The 18,158-nt window shown below is 41.8% G+C and overlaps 1 protein-coding gene across 7 annotated transcripts in view; it reads left to right on the top strand.

Moving 5' to 3' along the window:
• The first annotated feature begins 3,649 nt into the window (after positions 1-3,649).
• The window catches only part of tex2 (testis expressed 2), a 29,088-nt gene continuing 14,579 nt past the window's right edge, over positions 3,650-18,158 (top strand). The window contains exons 1-2 of one of the 7 annotated variants that reach the window (XM_004558325.3): positions 3,650-3,741; positions 5,155-5,243. The gene's annotated coding sequence lies outside the window, so the exon portion shown is untranslated. The other 6 variants (XM_004558324.4, XM_004558326.3, XM_004558327.3 and 3 more) reach the window with 6 other exon arrangements.

Raw genomic sequence — 18,158 nt, 5'->3', positions numbered from 1 at the left:
TGATGTTTGGTGTTTAATTCCCTCCATTCGTGCTGTTGTGGGTGGACTCAAACAGAGAAGGTGTTTTGAACCATGACATCCTCCCTGTGGGAGGTGAAGAAAGGAATGTCGTCCTGGATTTCAGCCTTTTCACAATTTTCCATCACAGTTTTGGGGTTAAAATGATGGTTCAGACATGAAATATTAGATAAGATTCTTGAGCATCAGATGGGAATTAAGGCCTTTGTAACTTTCCATCATAATCATCAAACTGTATCTAACTACAAACTGAGAAAAACTATGACACAAACTTCTATACCCTTTGTCTTTAATAAACACTAGATAATAGAAGCTATTATACCAAATCCAGACCTGCTGCTACTTTCTTCTGGAAGATCCTCTTTTGTTAAACATTCCAAATAGGCTGCGACTAAGGGTCTAATTCCCCTGTAATTAAATGCAATTTCATCATATTTTGTTTGAAATTACAATATAATTACCTACAAATAGGGTCAACAAGTTAATTTTTTTACACTAAAGGAGACACCAAGTTTTTAAAGTTATTTAAATTAGGGGCCTATCCCAGCTACGAGAGGCAGGGTACACCCTGGACAGGTCACCATCATGTTGCAGGACTAACACAAAGAGCCAGACAACAAATCACAATTATTTACTCACTACTTAAATTTACTTACAGCATAATTATTTCTCTGTTTCCTGTTGAAACTGGACTTGATACCCCCTTTTTGTAGTGCACCTACCTTTTAGTAGGTAAATGTATGTAACTATAATTACATTGTGGTTTCAAATAAATCAAATTAAAATTGCCCTTTATAACAGGTAATTACACCCTTAGTCACAGGCCGAATTGGAGGTCAAAAATAAGCCCAAAGTTCCACACAGAGCTTAAAGAGCTGACAAATATTGTTTACCCAGTAAGACTTAGATATATACTTATCAACAAGTAAAATGACTGCGAACCTTCACAGACAACAAGTAAAATGTTTTTAAGAAGATTTGACAACTTTGTCGAGACAGATGGGAGGCAGTCTGCAAGACATCCACCTCATGCACCATGTGTCAGCTGCTGCTTTGTAACCTTGGTCCTTATGCACTCTTGCATGTGTCTTTTCAATTTAAAATATAGCAAAATATATACACATATAAAACACGGGTTACTCTTTGTTAGAACCTTTGTTTCTTCTCTTTTATATGCATTCAGCTTTAATATGTTACCTTGATGGATAGATAGACTGAAGTCTTTGTTAACAGCAGGGACACTGGAGCGAATCAGAAGACCATCCTGCTTACAGTCTAACCCATCAGAGGAGGATTAACACCATGAGCATTCAGATAGATATTAGTATCTCATCAGAAACATAAATGGCTCAGTTTGACATTGCTCTCACTCTAGCCTGAAGGTGAACAGGCTAATCCCCAAGTGCATCATTTAAACCTTATATTGGTAAATGGTAAATGGCCTGCATTTGTATAGCGCTTTTCTAGTCCATAGGACCCCAAAGCGCTTTACATATATTCAGTTCAAGGTAGGACAACCACAATATATCAAATGATGGAGCAGATTCACATATTTTTAGAAAAAAATACACGCTTAGTTTTTATTTTCATGCCGAAAGCATCTTTCAACAAAAAAGATAGGACAGTGGCATGTTTACCACCGTGTTGCATCATCTCTTCTTAAAAACAGAGAAAAATAAATAATAATAGCAATAAGAAAAACTCTGTAAGTGTTTGGGAAATGAGGAGACAACTGCTGTAGTTTTAAAAGCAAAATGTTTCACCTTTCATTTCTGATATGTTGTGGCTTTTTCCCCCATAATGCACCCAGGTTTTCAGTGGGTGACCTGTAACAGTACTCCTTCACTGTGGAGCCTTGCTGCTGTTGGAGGCACAGAATATGTTTTGAGGTGAAAAAAGCTTTCAGAGAAAAGCCAGCATGTTACTCCACATCTGTGTATACTGATACACAATTCTTATATTCTTAAACAATTTTTAGATTTAGTGAATCCCTCCTGAGCGTTATTTACTCTCTTGGATGCTCCTTTATTGGCCAGTTGTTTTAACAACATGTTGATTATTCACCATGAGCTTTGTACAATTTTTCCATCCTTTGTTATTCCACACCAATTCAAATTAAATGTTTTCTTACACTTTACTGCTTATTATACACATGCATTTATAGGTAAAATTTCAGTTTCAACATTCGATTTGTTGTTTAGGAGTGTTGTTGTGCTGAAAACAAAAACAGCAGCTGGCAATCAAATGCTTTCCAGGTGGTATTGCATGGTGGATCAAAGTCTGGTGGTACATTTCTGCATTCGATATTCCATCAATTTTGACAAAATCTTCAACACCAATGGCTGAATTGCAGTTCCACTGTGTTTTACAGATACCGGTTGACTCTTACTGTGGTGAGAAATTTCAAATTTGGATTAATCAGTCCATAAGACCTGTTTCCACTGATTTTCAGTCTAGTTCTTGTCTAATTTGACATCCTTCAGCCTTTTCACCCTGTTTCCCTTCCTTAAGAATGGCTTCTTGATCTGTCCACTCAGACCTTTTCTGACAAGGCTTCAGTGAACAGTAGATGGATCAGCTGAAGGCCCAGATACATGTCTCAGGTATCTGAGTATCTAAATATCTGAAGGTCTTTGCTGACTTTCAGATGCTGTTCATCTGCTGTAGACAGTCTTTAAGTTTATTATTTTTAGCTCTGCCTTTTCTTTTATCTTTTATTTATAAAGATACAGTTTAAAGTTGCTTCATTGCTAAGTCTGTTATGTATATTTAAACACTAGTTTGTCTCAATTTAGGTGACTTTTTATCCTTGAATGCTTCATGGGTGGTAGTTGGCTTAACAAAATGGTCAGGTATAAGTACCGGACTGAAAATGATTTTTTTCTTTTTTTTTCTTTTTAAAAAAAAAAAAAAAAAAAAAAAGCTAATGTCCAAAGAGGGGGGGGAAAAACCTTTCACTTTCAGATCGTTTGGAGAACCTTTGCTCAGAACCACTTTCAAAACCACAAAAAAGTCTGTAAAGAAAGCGGATGTGGCTCAAGACTTCTGCACAGTACTGTATGTGGTGTCTTCTGGAAAGCTGCTTCTCTAATGAAGGACTGGAACACATTTACAGCAACAAGAAACAACGCCACCATAACCACAAGTCATGAACTAAGAAGCTCAAACGGGGCATTCTTTTAAATTTTCTTACACTTACAAAGTGCTTTAAAAAAAATTTATCTTAACTACCTTAAGATGTCGTCCAGGTCCTCCCCCAGGGCCTCCACTTTAATCAGCAAACTGTGATAAGAGAGACTGGCTTTACAACACTGCATCGTTTATTTGGGATTTGAGTTGATTTATGGAATTTTGAACGCAATCAATGCTTTTCTGCGGCCCAGCGTTAGCATTGATGTCCACTAGATGGCCCCCTCCACCGACAGAAGGAAGGTTGCTGCTGGGACTCACTTCTGATCCAACCACAGATATATGCAACAAAGTTACTGCAGTGTAACCGGAAGATCAGTCGATTTTAGTGTGCGGGTTATATCAGATGAAAGATGAACCGGCTGGGCAAAAATCCAAAAAAGGACGCACGTGGACGGTTTCTCTTGATATAATCACATCAATCCAGTAGGTGGCAGCCTATTCAAGCTAATATAATCAGATTAAAGGAACCCAAATTTAGACGGATCTCCTCAGTGCCAGAAATGCTGTACACGTAGTGGACTTGATCCAGGGGTAGGCTGAGCTCTCTGTTTGTTTGTTTTTGTTTGTTTCTTTGTTTGGTTTTTAACTTGCTGGTTAATGTAACAAACAAACAAAAAACAAAACAAAACATGGCGTCTATGAGGGGATAAAGCTGGGTTTTTTAACCGTTTTGGAGCCCTTGTGTTTTAATCATCTGATCAGGTTCTCAGCTGTAGGCAGCTCTTTATCAGAGAGACTTGATGCTGTTTGCGGAGGGAAATCCGCGTCTTGTGGGCATACTGCAACGCCGTGACGCAACTCGCACTCTCCTGCTGCATCACTATAAAATATGAATCACCAGTGTGCCGACGATCGGGTCCTGATTTGGGTGTAAATATCATGTAATTGGTGAGGAAGGAGGGGGGTGTGGCGCAAAGTATCGGCCATTCACTAAAATCAGTACAAGCCCGGAGCTGGTGCACTCGTGCACAGGGAGCCAGGTTTGATCGCTGTGGCGCTGTCTGTGTGCTCGGACTCCGGCTGGGTTCTCAGGCCAGCCAGCCTTCGGCAGCCATCCCCGCCGTGCCCCGTCCCTCCGCAGGCTCCGGGCTGCAGATAAAAGCGCTCCACGCAGGGACTCGCATCGCGTTACGCAGCTTCAAAGCCTGGATGCAGGGCGAGCCAGTGGCCTGGGGATGATGATGCGATGCCCACGGTGTGATTAAAGGTGCGTTTGGGGTTTGTCTTCTTGTCACTTCGCTCTCGGTATCACCTGTTCGGCCCATGGATGCGTTACAGTCAGACATAAACCAGCGCAGAGCTGAAGCCGAGACGTGCGGAGGACAAAGGGACGGATGGAGCTGTAGGTGCCGTACCTTATAAATATTCCTGGTATGTTAAAGGAGGAAAAAAAATGTTGATTTCTTTATAGAGCAGCCACACTTTCTACAGCTCTCAGGATGCTTCAGTTTTATCAGAGCACACTGAGAACTGTGGCGATGTCTCAGTGGTTGGACCATGTTGTAAGTCGCAGCTAGTAGATGAGACGGGTTTATAGGAAGTGGCTGTGTCTGCTGGCAGGTGACAGATGCATCAGCTGAGGCTCGTTATCCATGAAGCCTGCTGTGAGCTGCACAGGTCTGCATGGGTAGCTTCTCTCACTCTGGGCTCTGCTTTTAGATCAGGCCACAGCATCAGATCCACACACAGCAGTAGATCTCTCGTGCTTTGATCATTGTGTAACTTTAGGACAGCTTTATGTCAGGAATGGATCATAGCAGGTCTGTAATGACACTGCTTTTCTTTGTGGGGGGTGCGGTCTGTGTCCAGTGTCCACATCTGAACCAGTTCCTTATGAGCTGGAGGTTGACTTATTAAAAGTGTGTACAGTCTTCCAGGAAAGAGACCGATGAGGGACTGATGGACACATTTGAACCTGACAGTCCTTTTCCACTGTTTTCCCAGGTATGTCAGCATCGTGATCCATGGCTGTGCTGTGTGTGTCCGAGCAGATTGTGATCCGAGAGAAGATTGAATGCCTCTAAAATCTCAAGGTAAGACACCCCCTCCCTTCTTTGACCTTGTGTGTGTGTGTGTGTGTGTGTTTGTGTATATCTGTGAGTTAGTTGCGTTCAAATTGATCCATGGCCTTGAGCGCCGCTCCCTGCCTCACTTTTCTTCTCCTTAATTGTCTCCTTCATCTCGACTTCTATTACTCAGTACCAAACATCTATCTCATTAGCGTAAAAGCACATTTCCCTGTTTGAAAGCATACGTGGAATTTCACTTGTGTACATTTTATACATGCACACACTCTGTGTTTAGGACACAAACATCTGTGACGTGTTTTTCTGCATGACAGGGGTTAATAACTTTTCATAGGCTTAATTAGACAAATTGCTTTGGGGGTGGAAGCAAACAGGGGCAGCTGAACCATCTCAATAAGCTGTTGTTTTTTACTACAATATGAGCTAAAAACAGGTTTTCCCAGCTCTGTGAGGCCGAAGAATTGGATGCAATTGGACGGGTCTGCTGTGTTTCTATGTTTACGTTTGCTCGCTGCAGGCCGTGAACTTTCATGGTTCAGCTGCAGTTTACCTTTAGTTTAAACTTAAAATAAATTCAGCTCCAGGCCGTCTGACAAGCTGTCTCTGAGTCAGCAGTTGACCCCTCTGACGGGGGTCAGCATGCGTGATGTGTTAGTCCTGTTAACACTTATGGATGTATCCTGTACTGTTCAAAAGAACAGTCGTCTGCACGTTTATTGTGTTGTTGTACTTTCTGCGTCCTGGGGAAAGAGTACGATCAGTGAGAAATAAAGAAATATGAAAACAATGGAATATGCATGCTCTATGGGAATAATAAGAGGAAGGTTATAGACAAAGCCAGTGTGGTTTACTATGTATTTATGTTACAGTACCTATGAGAAGCAGTTTGTCTATTCAGGTATAATGTCAGTGCATTCTGGCAAGTTTTGGGAAGTAAAGTTGTCGTTGTTAGCCTTAACTTCCCACTTTGACCATTTTATAGCTGGTGTCATACTAATGTGCCTTATAGCTCTTTCAGTTTCATCTCCCTGTTTTGTTTACCAAGCAGGTGCAGGCTGAAAGCATATACGATAATGGGCAGTGCAACTCTAACAAACGTTCCTGATGACGGTGTAAGAGACTCACAGGCATTCATTTGGTTTTAACTGCTCTTGATTGGCTGCTAGACTAAAAACATTCTTCATATAGCTTTGATCAGAGGCCTTTATGTTGTAGCATTTATTGATATTTTAGACCGTGGTGTGTTGTTAACTTTGTGGCAGCAGTTACTTTAATGACGAGAGAGGTTGTGTCCTACATGCTGTATTGTGATGGGGAAGCATTTATGCAGACCGTAAGGCTACAGTTATGGTTATTTTAAATACGATCTTTGAAATTAAGGTTTTGCTAAAAATAAAATATGCATTCAATTTTGTTAGGTGCACCATGCTACTACAAGGCTGAACCCTGTTTTGTCTTCTGACCTGGCATCATTCATCATGATGTAGATTCAAAAAGGTGCTGGAAACGTTCCTCTGAGATATTTTGGTCCATATTGACATGACAGCGTCACGCAGCTGCTGGTGAACAGGCTAGAAGCATGGCAAGAAAATATCCCCCACACCATTACACCACCACCACCTGAAGCATGGATACAAAGCACGGTCGATCAGAGTTTTAATGTAGTTTACACCGAGTGTTGCAGCAGTGTTTTCCACTCTTCTATTGACCAATTGGTGAGCCTGTGTGAATTGTAGCGTCTGTTTCCTGTTCTTAACTCACAGGTGTGGCAGTTGTGTTGGTGTAGCCCATCTGCTTCAAGGTTTAACGTGTAGTGTATTCAGAGATGCTCTTCTGCATACCTTGTTTGCTGTTGCCTTCCTTCAGCTCAAAGCATCACTCTCTGCAAACCCTTGAGATGGTTGTGTGGGAAAATCTCACCAGATCAGCCGTTTCTGAAATTCTCAGACCAGCCTGTTTGGCACAGAGAACCATGTGATATTCAAAGTCACTTAAATCACCGGTCTCCACGATCCTGATGCTCATTTGAACTTGGGGACACTCATATGGACCCTGCTACTCAAGGTAACCATATTGTTGCAGGCATTTAGTGATCTCAGAGAAAAGACTCCCATAAACTAGTATTCATTATTGGCTTCCTCTTTAATAACCTCTGTGTGTGTGCCTCCTGCAGCTTGGGCATGTAAAGTGTGTCTTCTAGAGCAAACATATGTATTTATAGCTGTTCGTTTTAACAAAATGTCTGAATTGCTCCTTCCTGACACAATCCTTTTTTTAATCTTTATGTCATTGTCCCTCTTTTGTTTCACCTAATGATAAACATTTACCATATTCGGGGAAGATATTAATGTTTCACAGTGAAGATCATGTAATGTTTGCAGGGAACAACAGTAAGCTATATGATTCTCACTCTGCAGTGTAAGCAGATGAGTGGTGGGGTTGGAAACGTCAGGTTATGTAAAAGTCATGCCTCTGCAAAGTGTTTGTATGTATAGTCATTTTTCAGCACCAACTGTTTACTGCAGTGTGAGCAGTGTTTTTAGCAGTATATGCAGTCAAATGGAAGTCACCGGCGGACTTTTAAGGATAGATCAGGAGCAGTGACAAACTATTTCTTCGCCCTCTTTGGCACCCCACCAGGTGGTGACACCTTAGGCAACTTTCATACATGGCATGAGCCAAAACTGTCCCCAGCACGACTTGATTGCAACCGAGTGCGATCAAATTCCTGCAGCCAGGTTCCAAAATAGTTCACAATTATTCTTCAAGTAATATTCAAATGTTAAATTTCCTCACTTCAAATGCACCTCTGTGGTTTGACGTGTGGAGAAGAAAATGCAAATTGATAAGTTCTACAGAAATTTGCGTTTCCTTACGAAATCTTGTGGACTAATTTAAAATTAAACTGTCATCAACTGACTGTAAAACTTTCTGTCTTCCTTCCTCTCTCTTTATTTATATAAATTACAATTTTATAAAAGCACTCACTGACAAAGCAACATACTGGGCTGCACAATGATTTACTGCAGCTGGAAAAATAATTCACTCTGGCGAAGATGCATGAATTTCTCTTTGCACTAAACAAGAGCGAGAGTAATGGATGGTGCTTTCGTCTTGTCGTAACTATCTTGACAAACAGGAAGTTCGATTTAGAGAGAAAGGAGGAAGTCTGTGTTGGTTCGATCACACAGAGAGATTTTACCACACGGAAAACACACTTGATATTGCCACACTGCGCTTGTCATGAAAGCCCTGTATATGTCCGGCCTGGAAATTGCAGTGCAGTTTTAAAGTGTAGGGTCTCACATATACACCTGGACTTTACCCGTAACTGTTAATTGTTCATGACCTGCTTGAAACATGAGTTTGTAACTTGTGTTTGACATGGCATGTCATGAGCTAAGGACCGTCCCGGTGATGTTCCATATTTTTTATATACACCATTCATTCATGGTTCAAAAACGAGGAGGCTGTAATCTGTTCCTTCATTACTGTGAACACAGGCATTGTAGTTTGCTTTGACTCAACCCCGCTTAACTTTAAATACTCACTTCACATCACCAAATGTGTATTAATCCAGGGCTGAAAATAATCCCCAACAAATACTGTCTAATGACAGTTTGCTAAAAGCACTTTGTCATTTCCGCATGAAGTTGTAACATGATCGTATCTGCAGTGGTCTGGTTTTTCTTTCACGCAATCTTCGCAGAACATGGCTCAACTTATTACGGGTGGATTTTTGAGAGATTTCTCGTGTCAAGCCTGATTTTAAACTGCCTGTGACAGCACAATGTAATGGCTGAATTGTGGGTGTCCTACTTAAGAATGAGAAATGGAGCTTTTCAGCTGCTGACAACTCATGAGGGTATTGCAGGTTCTCATTACCGCCACTATTGTTGAGTGTGTGTCTGATCACACGCTCAACAAGCTAGATATAGGGGGGAAAAAATGGCACATTTCAACACGAAGAACCATTGTTTGAAAACCGCCCCCTGTTATTTTATGTCATTAATATGCTAATGAGCCCCTGTGTCGAAGCCTCTATTGTGCGCCACTTCACTGTCAAAAATGAGCCGCAAAGAAAGATATTTCGAGCTGTTTATTGGGCTGGAATCGTTTAATGATGCTGGTTTTGCAGGCTGTGTTGATACTGTGGGTCTACTTGGTAAATATTGAATAAAAACATAGATGTGAATGTAATTTAAATAGTTCTTCTAAATGCCCTGAAGGCTTGCAGCAACTTTAAGGAGCAATCCATGAATAGAAATTCAAAATCTAGGTTGCTTCCCTACATTTAGGCCTCTTTAATGCTGGCAGTTTGTCCTGTCCCTGTGAACAGAATATTACAGAAATATCTTAAAGGAACAATGGATTTGGGAGATCACGATCACAAGCCTTGCCAGGCTTCAAGCTATGCGCTTGTAGCTGAGCCAAGCTAGTTCTGACCAATAACAACCTTCCTACTGGCCAGCAAGATTACACAGCTATGGTCCTGCCTGCTTAAGGTTTTCCATTACATCATTTCAATAGGCTTTTGCCTCACCCTTTAAATCTGCCCAGGTTTAGATTAATTTTTCACCAAGATCTTGAGTTGATGATTGGAGACTCAGACTGCTGCCTATTCCTCTGCACATCCCCAAAGATTCATAATGGGATTGAGGTCTGTACTCTGTGGTGGCCAATTATGTGTCTGCAGGGAATGGAAAAAAATCCATTGATGGAAAAACTTGGTCATCCATTTGCAATGGAAGACTCATACCTGCTTGTTTAGTTAAATCCATGTGGTGCCATTTTTTTTTTTTTTTTTGCCAGGCTGAAGGCCTGTTAGGCCTGTGCATTGGCTAGTTTCTGTACTTTTAGACAAAAGCTGCAACCATTAAGTTTGCAAATGTTATTGCTTAAATTTGTTTTGCTGCTCAGCTAATAGCAAACGGCAAATGTCCACTAATCAAGGTAAGCTTAAGCAGGAATTACATTTCCCACGTCCACTAGGGTTCACTCAGATTTCATCATCAGATGGTTAGCGTAAGGATCCGTACAGACGTCCGTGTGCCTGCCTGTTTTTTGGGACCACGTAGACTAGTCCACAGAGAATTTACATTACAGTGCAACTATGCATGTGCCCCAGGCAGTGGACTTCAAGTGGAGGTAAAAAGAAAAATAACAGGATGAGCACTCAACAGTCAGGTTTCCAGCTGTCCATGTCCACAGTGGAGTATTATCTAAGCTTAAATCATTAATGGCTGTATAGTGAGTGAAGGTAAATGTGATGTGTGGTGCCCCTCCAATGATTCCCAGTCAGCAGATAGCATTAAGTGGGTGGATAGCTCTACATTAATTAGGTAAAATATTAGATTGAATGGATGTGTTTTCTGAATTCCTGCCTAGCATATCAAAAAGAGCATGCTCAACTTTCCATATTGGTCCTGGCACATCAAGTTAGGACAAGTAGTCACTTGGACTCAAGTGTCCACATAGGAAAAAATACACACTTATGTGGTAGCTAGAAACTGTAGAAAGTCAGTGACATTTGGGGATTTCAAGCAACAACCAGTGGGCAGGTCCCCAAATGAAACATTTCTTAACTTTAAGGTTAAGAGACAGGGTGGCCCACTAATTGCCAGCTGCACTTTCACTTGTCGCCCAATGTGGGACGTTCACACATGAAGCAATTCTCTTGTTTGCATTGCTTTATCGCCAATGGTCGGTTGTGAGCAGAAATTCCAGGAAACCTTTGCCTAGGTAACTTTTTAATCTATTTGCCATCTTATCACATGTCAATCATCTGTTTGCTTGTTGAAGTTGTCAAATGTTACTGACTCTCTGTGGTCTCTGGTAACCAAATCAGCACAAATCACCTCCCTTAACGCCCACTCGCATCCTGATTCTTCTGACCTGAGTGGGGCTTGGTTTCAAGCTCCTTAGACTCCGGTGTAGACGCAGCTCTTAATTTTTGTCAGCTTCAAGGTGACCAACTGAAGAGACTACCAATAAGAAAGATGAAGAGAGAAGCTGAACATGAATGGTTGTGCCTGTCCAGGATGTACCCTGCTTCTTGGCCTAAGACGCCGGGGATTGGCTTCAACTCCCCTGTGACCCTGAACTGAATAAGCAGTTAAGAAAATGGATGCACATTTTATACTTTGTCAAAAATCACTGTGACATTTTAGCACTCAGGAACACATTTCACTTTTGATCTGATACTTTAGTAAGTTGGGAAGTGTTTGCTACCTACAATATATTATATAAGTCTGACAGACGATTCATACTGCAGTATGAATCGTTGGTGGAAGGTGTGCAACCTGAAGGCTGTAATATTAGTGTCTATTTCTGTCCTACTTTTTTTCAAATCTAATTTCCTTGTGTGATTTTCAGTTACTAAATGTGTGAAACCTAACAAAAACTGGCACTGTATCTACTGCTCTCAGCCACAAACAGCAGCACTACTGTTTAATGTTTCAGCAATATAGACGACTTATTTGTGACAGTCAGCTTTATCCACAGAGACACACATTTTTCTGTCTTTTTTTTCTGCCCCTCACGTCTCCCCCTATTCCCTCCGTTTCTCCATTCATCGTGTAATTGGATGGATTATGACTAATGCCAAATCCTCCAGCTGTTTTCGGGTCATCAAGCAGCTTTTACATGGATTATAAATAACTTAATATGTTTGTATTGGATGCCTGCATGTTTGTGTGCGTTCAGTCAGGATTGCACGTTCGTTTGCCTTTTGATCTGTCAAATTGGGTAAGACGCTGCCAGATTTGGATATCTATCCCAAATCTGTTCTTTATCGAAGCGAAGCGTCAAACCAGCTATTTGAACAAATCAGCTGCTTGTAATGTTGGTAACAGGCACATGTTCATCTCAACACTCAAAGAGAACATTAAAGTTGGCTTAAGTTGTCAGGAGAAAGTTTATTGATGTTGACAACCATAATCAGAGTTTATTAATTGATCGGGGACATTCGCATCTTAGGCAACACAATCCCCAAAATGACCAATTGATGTGCATCACATTCTCTTTTTCACATATCTCAGAAGTTTTACATCTGAGATCTGGGTTTTGTCGTTTCTTTTTCTTGTTCTGTGGCTTTGTACCCACACATCCTACACACGCGCACACACACACTGAACACAGTTCGCTGACAGCTTTGTGCTAACAAACCCTCCACACCACACGCTCCTCAGAGCGCACCATTACAGAGCGAGAAGAAGCTGCCCTCCCTAACAAAAGGATGCAGACACGAGTGCAGAGCAAGATGAAAGCTTCTCGGTTGGCATGGCAACCACCCGATCATCTGCCGCACGGCGAGGTTGGATGTTTGACGTGTCGATGGTGCATTCTGGGTTAGAGAGACAGAGGACGAGAGGGAGAGGTGAAGAAAACTGGTTTGATCCAGCTCAGTTGAGCGTGTGCTCTTTATCTGGCTTGGCTTTTATTTTATTGTTGTTTTACGTCTTTCTTTAAGAGAGAGCTGCATGATTCAGCTCACCATCAAACCGCTCCTCAGTGTTTCCTCTGAGCTCAACTGGAGCTCATCAAACTACCAGCTCGTGTACTGTCAGACCCTGGAGGTGGACTGTGTTAAACTCTGTGTGCTTGTGTGTTTTATATGAGAATGTTACACAGCAAGTGTTGTTGTTGTGCAAACGTGCTGGTCTAACAGGCTGAGTGTGAGACAGGCAGTGGTGATCACTGCTGATGTGAATGCCCAAAAATAGTCAGTAAAACTGAATGTGACATGTCCGTTATGTCCATGTCCACACTCAGGTTTAACATTACAAAGGTGTGATGCAAAAGTGGGGGGTACAGTATCAAAAGGACGTTTCACTTTTGCATTTGGGGGCTATTTAACTTGCATAACGTGTCTTATTTTAGACTTTTGCAAAGAAAATGTTCAAAAATGTCTTTATTTTAAAATACTGTCTTGTCTGTTGACATACATTTACCGTTACACTTTGCTAGTACTGGGCTGGACCCCCCTTTTTCCATAAATTCGTAGATTTTACAAGGTGCTAGAAACGTTCCTGTGAGATTTTGGTCCATTTTGACATGAGAACATCATATAGTTGCTGCAGATTTGTCGGCTGCACATCCACAATGTGACTCTACTGTTCTGGCCACATCCCAAACAGGGGTGCACATAAGTGGTCTGCAGGTGCGCATTCGCTGTCAAAATAAAAGACGCGCACCAGATAAGAAGTTGCAACGCGCGTTTGCGTCCATATAAAAAGCACAGTTTTTGTCCGCTAGAGTGGGATTTTCACGGCATATTCTGCACCACACCTCTGTGCGTTCATCATTTGTTTGAAGCCAGCTCACCTCCTGCAATCACTTTTCCGAGAATAGGCGCTTCTTTTGCGGTTCGGACTCCTTCTGACATTTCTTTGGAGGTGGAGGAAAACCAAAGTAATTGCTTAAAGGAGCTTCTTCTACATCTTTCTACATCTACATCGTTCTAAACAAATGTCTGTCCTCCTCCAGAAAATATTATGGACGCAAACGCGCGTTGCAACTTCTTATCTGGTGCGCGTCTTTTATTTTGACAGCGAATGCGCACCCGCGGACCACTTATGTGCACCCCTGATCCCAAAGGTTGTATTGAGATCTGGTGACTGCTTAAGTTTGAGCTTTGTAGAATCCGAGCTGCTGGAATCAGATCAGAAAATGGATACACTAGAGTCATAAAGGGATGGACATGGTCAGCAACAATACTCAGGGAGGCTTTTGTGTTGATATTTTCTGTGTACGCCATTACACCACCAGCACCCTAAACCATTGATACCAGGTAGAATGGACCAGTGCTTTCATATTATTTGCACCAAATTCTGACCTTGCCATCCAACTATTGCAGCAGAAATTGAGTTTCATCAGACCAGACAATATTTTTCCAATCGTCTTTTTCTCCAATTATGTTGAGCCTGTGTGAACTGCAGCCCTGTTTCCTGTTCTTAGTGGACAGGAGTTGTACCTTGTGTGGTCTTCTGCTGCTATTGCTCATCTGTTTCAAGGTTTAATGTGTGCATTCAGAGATGCCCATCTGCATACCTTGGTTGTAACAAGTGGCTGCTTGAGTTACAGTTTTTTTCCTATCAGACTGAAACCATCTGGTCATTCTCCTCTAAACTCTGACATGATCCACACAGAGAACAGCCACTCGCTGCATACTTTTCTGACCATTCTCTGTAAATCTCTTGGGAAATTCCAGCAGATCAGCTGTTGCTGAAATATTCCAGCCTATATGGCACCACCAATCATACCAGGTGACTTAAATAGCCTTTCTTCCCCATTCTGATGTTTGAACTAAAGCTAAAGGTCTAGACCATGTCTGTATTCTTAAATGTGTTGAGCTGCTGACATGTGGTGGGCTGATTACATATTTGCATCAGCAAACACTTTAACAGAGAGGCTGATGAATGCATATGCAAATAAGAGTTTGGTTAACACATATTTAAAGAATACATTTGAGAAAACTTGCAATGCAAAATACAAAATGTGAAAAACACATTAAAACCCATTTTCTCTCTTTTTTTCACACACCGAGCCCGAAATAAATTTGCCGTCATTTACTTTACAGATTTACCGAAAGGTTTGTTTGCATATCAAAAATGGATTTATTCCCGGCTGCTGACAATAATTTGGAATTTTTCTGATTAATAAATGCAGATATAATCCCCTCTCTAAAAAAAACTCTAATGTTGACAAATCGAAGCACGAATTCTGAATCTTGCTTCAGCCATTATTCAGATTTCTGTTTTAAAAACCTGTGAAATTAGCATACATTTAAAAGTCTAATTCCTTATTTGCATCCTTAAAAGAGCCATTCGAAACACTTCGAAAAAGAACAAAAAAAAAGTCATGTTCTTGGTAAGTAACCAGCTCACGATAAGCCAACACTGCAGGAACTACAAGACACGATCGCAGATCTTTACAGAGGTGATGTTGATTAATGCCCGCTCAATTGCCAACAAGTCTTATATTTTAAATGACTTGTTCTGTGCAGAGACGCTTGATTTTATGTTTATCTCTGAGACGTGGCAGCGTGAGAATGAAGTCTCACATCTTTTAGAGCTTTGTCCCGCAGACTGTTCGTTTCTCTGTGCACCTCGGATATCTCGACGAGGAGGTGGAACAGCTGTAATTTTTAAAAAAGACATTTTTATGCCAGATGATCTCTTCGAGCTGTTACAATTCTTTCGAGATGATCGTGATAAAAATTGGAAGAGATCAGCCCATGTACGGTATCTTAATTTATCGTCCACCTGGGTCTGCTGCATCTTTTCTGGCAGACTTGCAAGAACTTTTAATTTCCACTATTAAACTGGGCAAGGTCGTCATTGTTGGAGACTTCAACATTCATGCAGAAGACTCATCAAATAGTACCACTAAGGAGTTCCTGAGCATCATGGACTCTTTTAATTTTGTTCAGCATGTATCAGGCCCTACTCACACTGCTGGGCATACTCTGGACTTGGTCTTCACTTATGGCATTTCCCTTGACCACGTGAATTTAAATGACCTTGTTTTTAGCGACCATAAGTCAGTCTCTTTTAATGTGTCTGTCAACTCAGAGTCTCTTCCCCAAGGTTTTTTTAGGCGCAGGCGCTTTATTGATGACTCTGTTATTTCTAAATTTTCTTCCCTTTTCAGCCTTTCAGTCGGTGGCACCAAGGCTGTGGAACAGTCTACCACCACAACTACGTTTGGCTGACTCTGTGTAAAAAGCAGTTAAAAACTTTATTATTTAAACAGGCCTTCTGTTAATCAACACTTTTGAATTTGCATTATTTATATTGTCTATTTTATTACTTGATGTTTTCTTTATTTTAACCTTTGTGCACAGCGCTTTGTGACTGCCTGTCTACGAAAAAAAAGTTCATGTCATTTAGTAGCGATTTTAAATCTTGTCTTTGTCTGTTGAATATACTATTATACTGCTTAAATCCTTTTTAGTCTCCCATCTGTGCGCTGTAAACGGCCAGTCTGGTGCTGGGGGACGACACCTCCACTGCCTCGCAGAGCTATTTTAAGAACTGCTTGTGTTGCTTCTTCACTGTGAGAGTCAAGTCAGGGACTCCTTGGCTGATAAAAGCGGGCGTAGTCCGGCTTTCGTGTTGGTCTATGATCGTGATGACCTCTCTTCATTTGCGTTCGACTCTTCTGATTTAGGTCACGGTGGGAAATGTTTGGATTCTTTCCCAGCTGACACGCTCTGACTCGCCCTCTGTGCAATATGCTGCATGTAAGCAAACAAAGTCCAGTACAGTTTGCGTAATAGGGCCAGGGTGCCCGTGATGACTGGGACCTGCGTTCTCCTAGGAGCGAGCAGCAGAGTATGAAACAAGGTGGGTCGTGTGTTTACCTGCTCTGAGCTTTTGTGTGACTCGTGTGCTCGGCGACAAAGCCTCCTCGACCTTTGTGTCTTTTTCTGTTTCTCTCCCTCCGCTCGCTTTAGCTGCTCAGACTATTCTCCCCTTTGTCTCGGTTTGCTTGCACCCTACTCATCCAGGCAACTGTGCGCATCACAAGTCCACAGAGTGTGAGTGTGCGTGCACTCGTTAGTGAGTGAGGCCTCTGTGTATCTCGGTTGTTAGTGACAATCAATTGCGCCATCATCCCCCTCCCCCGCCCTGCACCCTGCGTTCATCTCCGATCTCTCTGTCTCACTCGATTTATCTTCCCGCCGTCGCCCTCCCCTTTCAGTCCCTTCGCTGACTCGCTTCTTCTTTTGATGTCCTCTCTGTTCTTCTCTCGCAACCATTTTTCACCCAGTGGGCTCACGTCACTCCTGCACGCCTGCTTTTATTTCTTTTCTTTTCTGTTTGTTTATCTAAAGGTAAAATGTCTTTGCGGAAATGAACTTTGCAGACTTTAGGCGAGGTCACGCCGGGCTGTCCTGAACACCCGCCAGTCACCTTGTTATTTAATTACAGGGATGCACTTAATAGGTTGGGATTAACTAGGAAACAACAACAACTTGGTACTGGCCCTAAAAACCCAGTGTTGACTAAAATTCCCACCTTTCCTTTAGCAGCCCACTTCTCATGTTCCCTTTCTGTGTCTAATAATGGATAGCAGAGAATTTCTGTGGAGTAGATGCACTTTGAATTGAAGCAGGATGTTGGTATTGGACAAGGATGTTTTTGTGTATAATATTGATTAGCAGACTCTACATTACAAAAACATTGCTTTATGTAGAAGTCGTCATTGAACACCTTTTACACGGGCCGCTGTGCCCTGTGCTGACATGCTTGTTGCCCTGTAGCCTGTTCAGCCTCTTATGTCATTATGTTACCTTGCTGCTTTTAACCTCCCTCCCTTTCTCTGAAGTCTCCATAGGGCTGGCTTGAGCTGATTAGAGAGGCCATGCTTGCATTGATTAATTGGATGAGTCTCGTCTCCATGCCAGTCTCCTCTCGTCTCACAGTAGTGGCTAAAACAAACACACGCAAGGCGTTTAATGGCAGTGGAGCTTTGATGACAGGAAGTACCCGAAACTGTGGGTGTGTCAGCAAACACAGTGTTGGTGTGAACCTGAATAGCACTCATCTTAACAGCAAACCTTACATCTACAGAGGAGAACAGTACCTTAAAAGGTGTAGGTGCGTGCAAGCGTGCTATGTTTTGCATTGATTCAGTGTGCGATTTTTATTTTTTTATTTTTTTGTCTTTTGGCTGCACCTTGCTAAAACCTGACTCTGAGAAAACTTGGAAACGTTGCTCCCTGCTCACCTTGTCAGCCTCCATAATGCTTTAATTCGTCCTTCAGGCTCTGATGACAACAACAACCTCTCCCATCTCCATGACTCTGTCTCCCCACTTAATTTGTCTCCTCTCCATGCTCTCCTCTCACTCTCATCCACTTCCCCTCATCTTTTTCGTCCTCCCTGTTTTCTCTCTCCTCCTGTCTTTAAGTAA

Source organism: Maylandia zebra, linkage group LG4 (assembly GCF_041146795.1).
Source record: "Maylandia zebra isolate NMK-2024a linkage group LG4, Mzebra_GT3a, whole genome shotgun sequence".
Lineage (NCBI taxonomy): Eukaryota > Metazoa > Chordata > Actinopteri > Cichliformes > Cichlidae > Maylandia > Maylandia zebra.
This window is presented reverse-complemented; position numbering and strand designations above follow the sequence as displayed.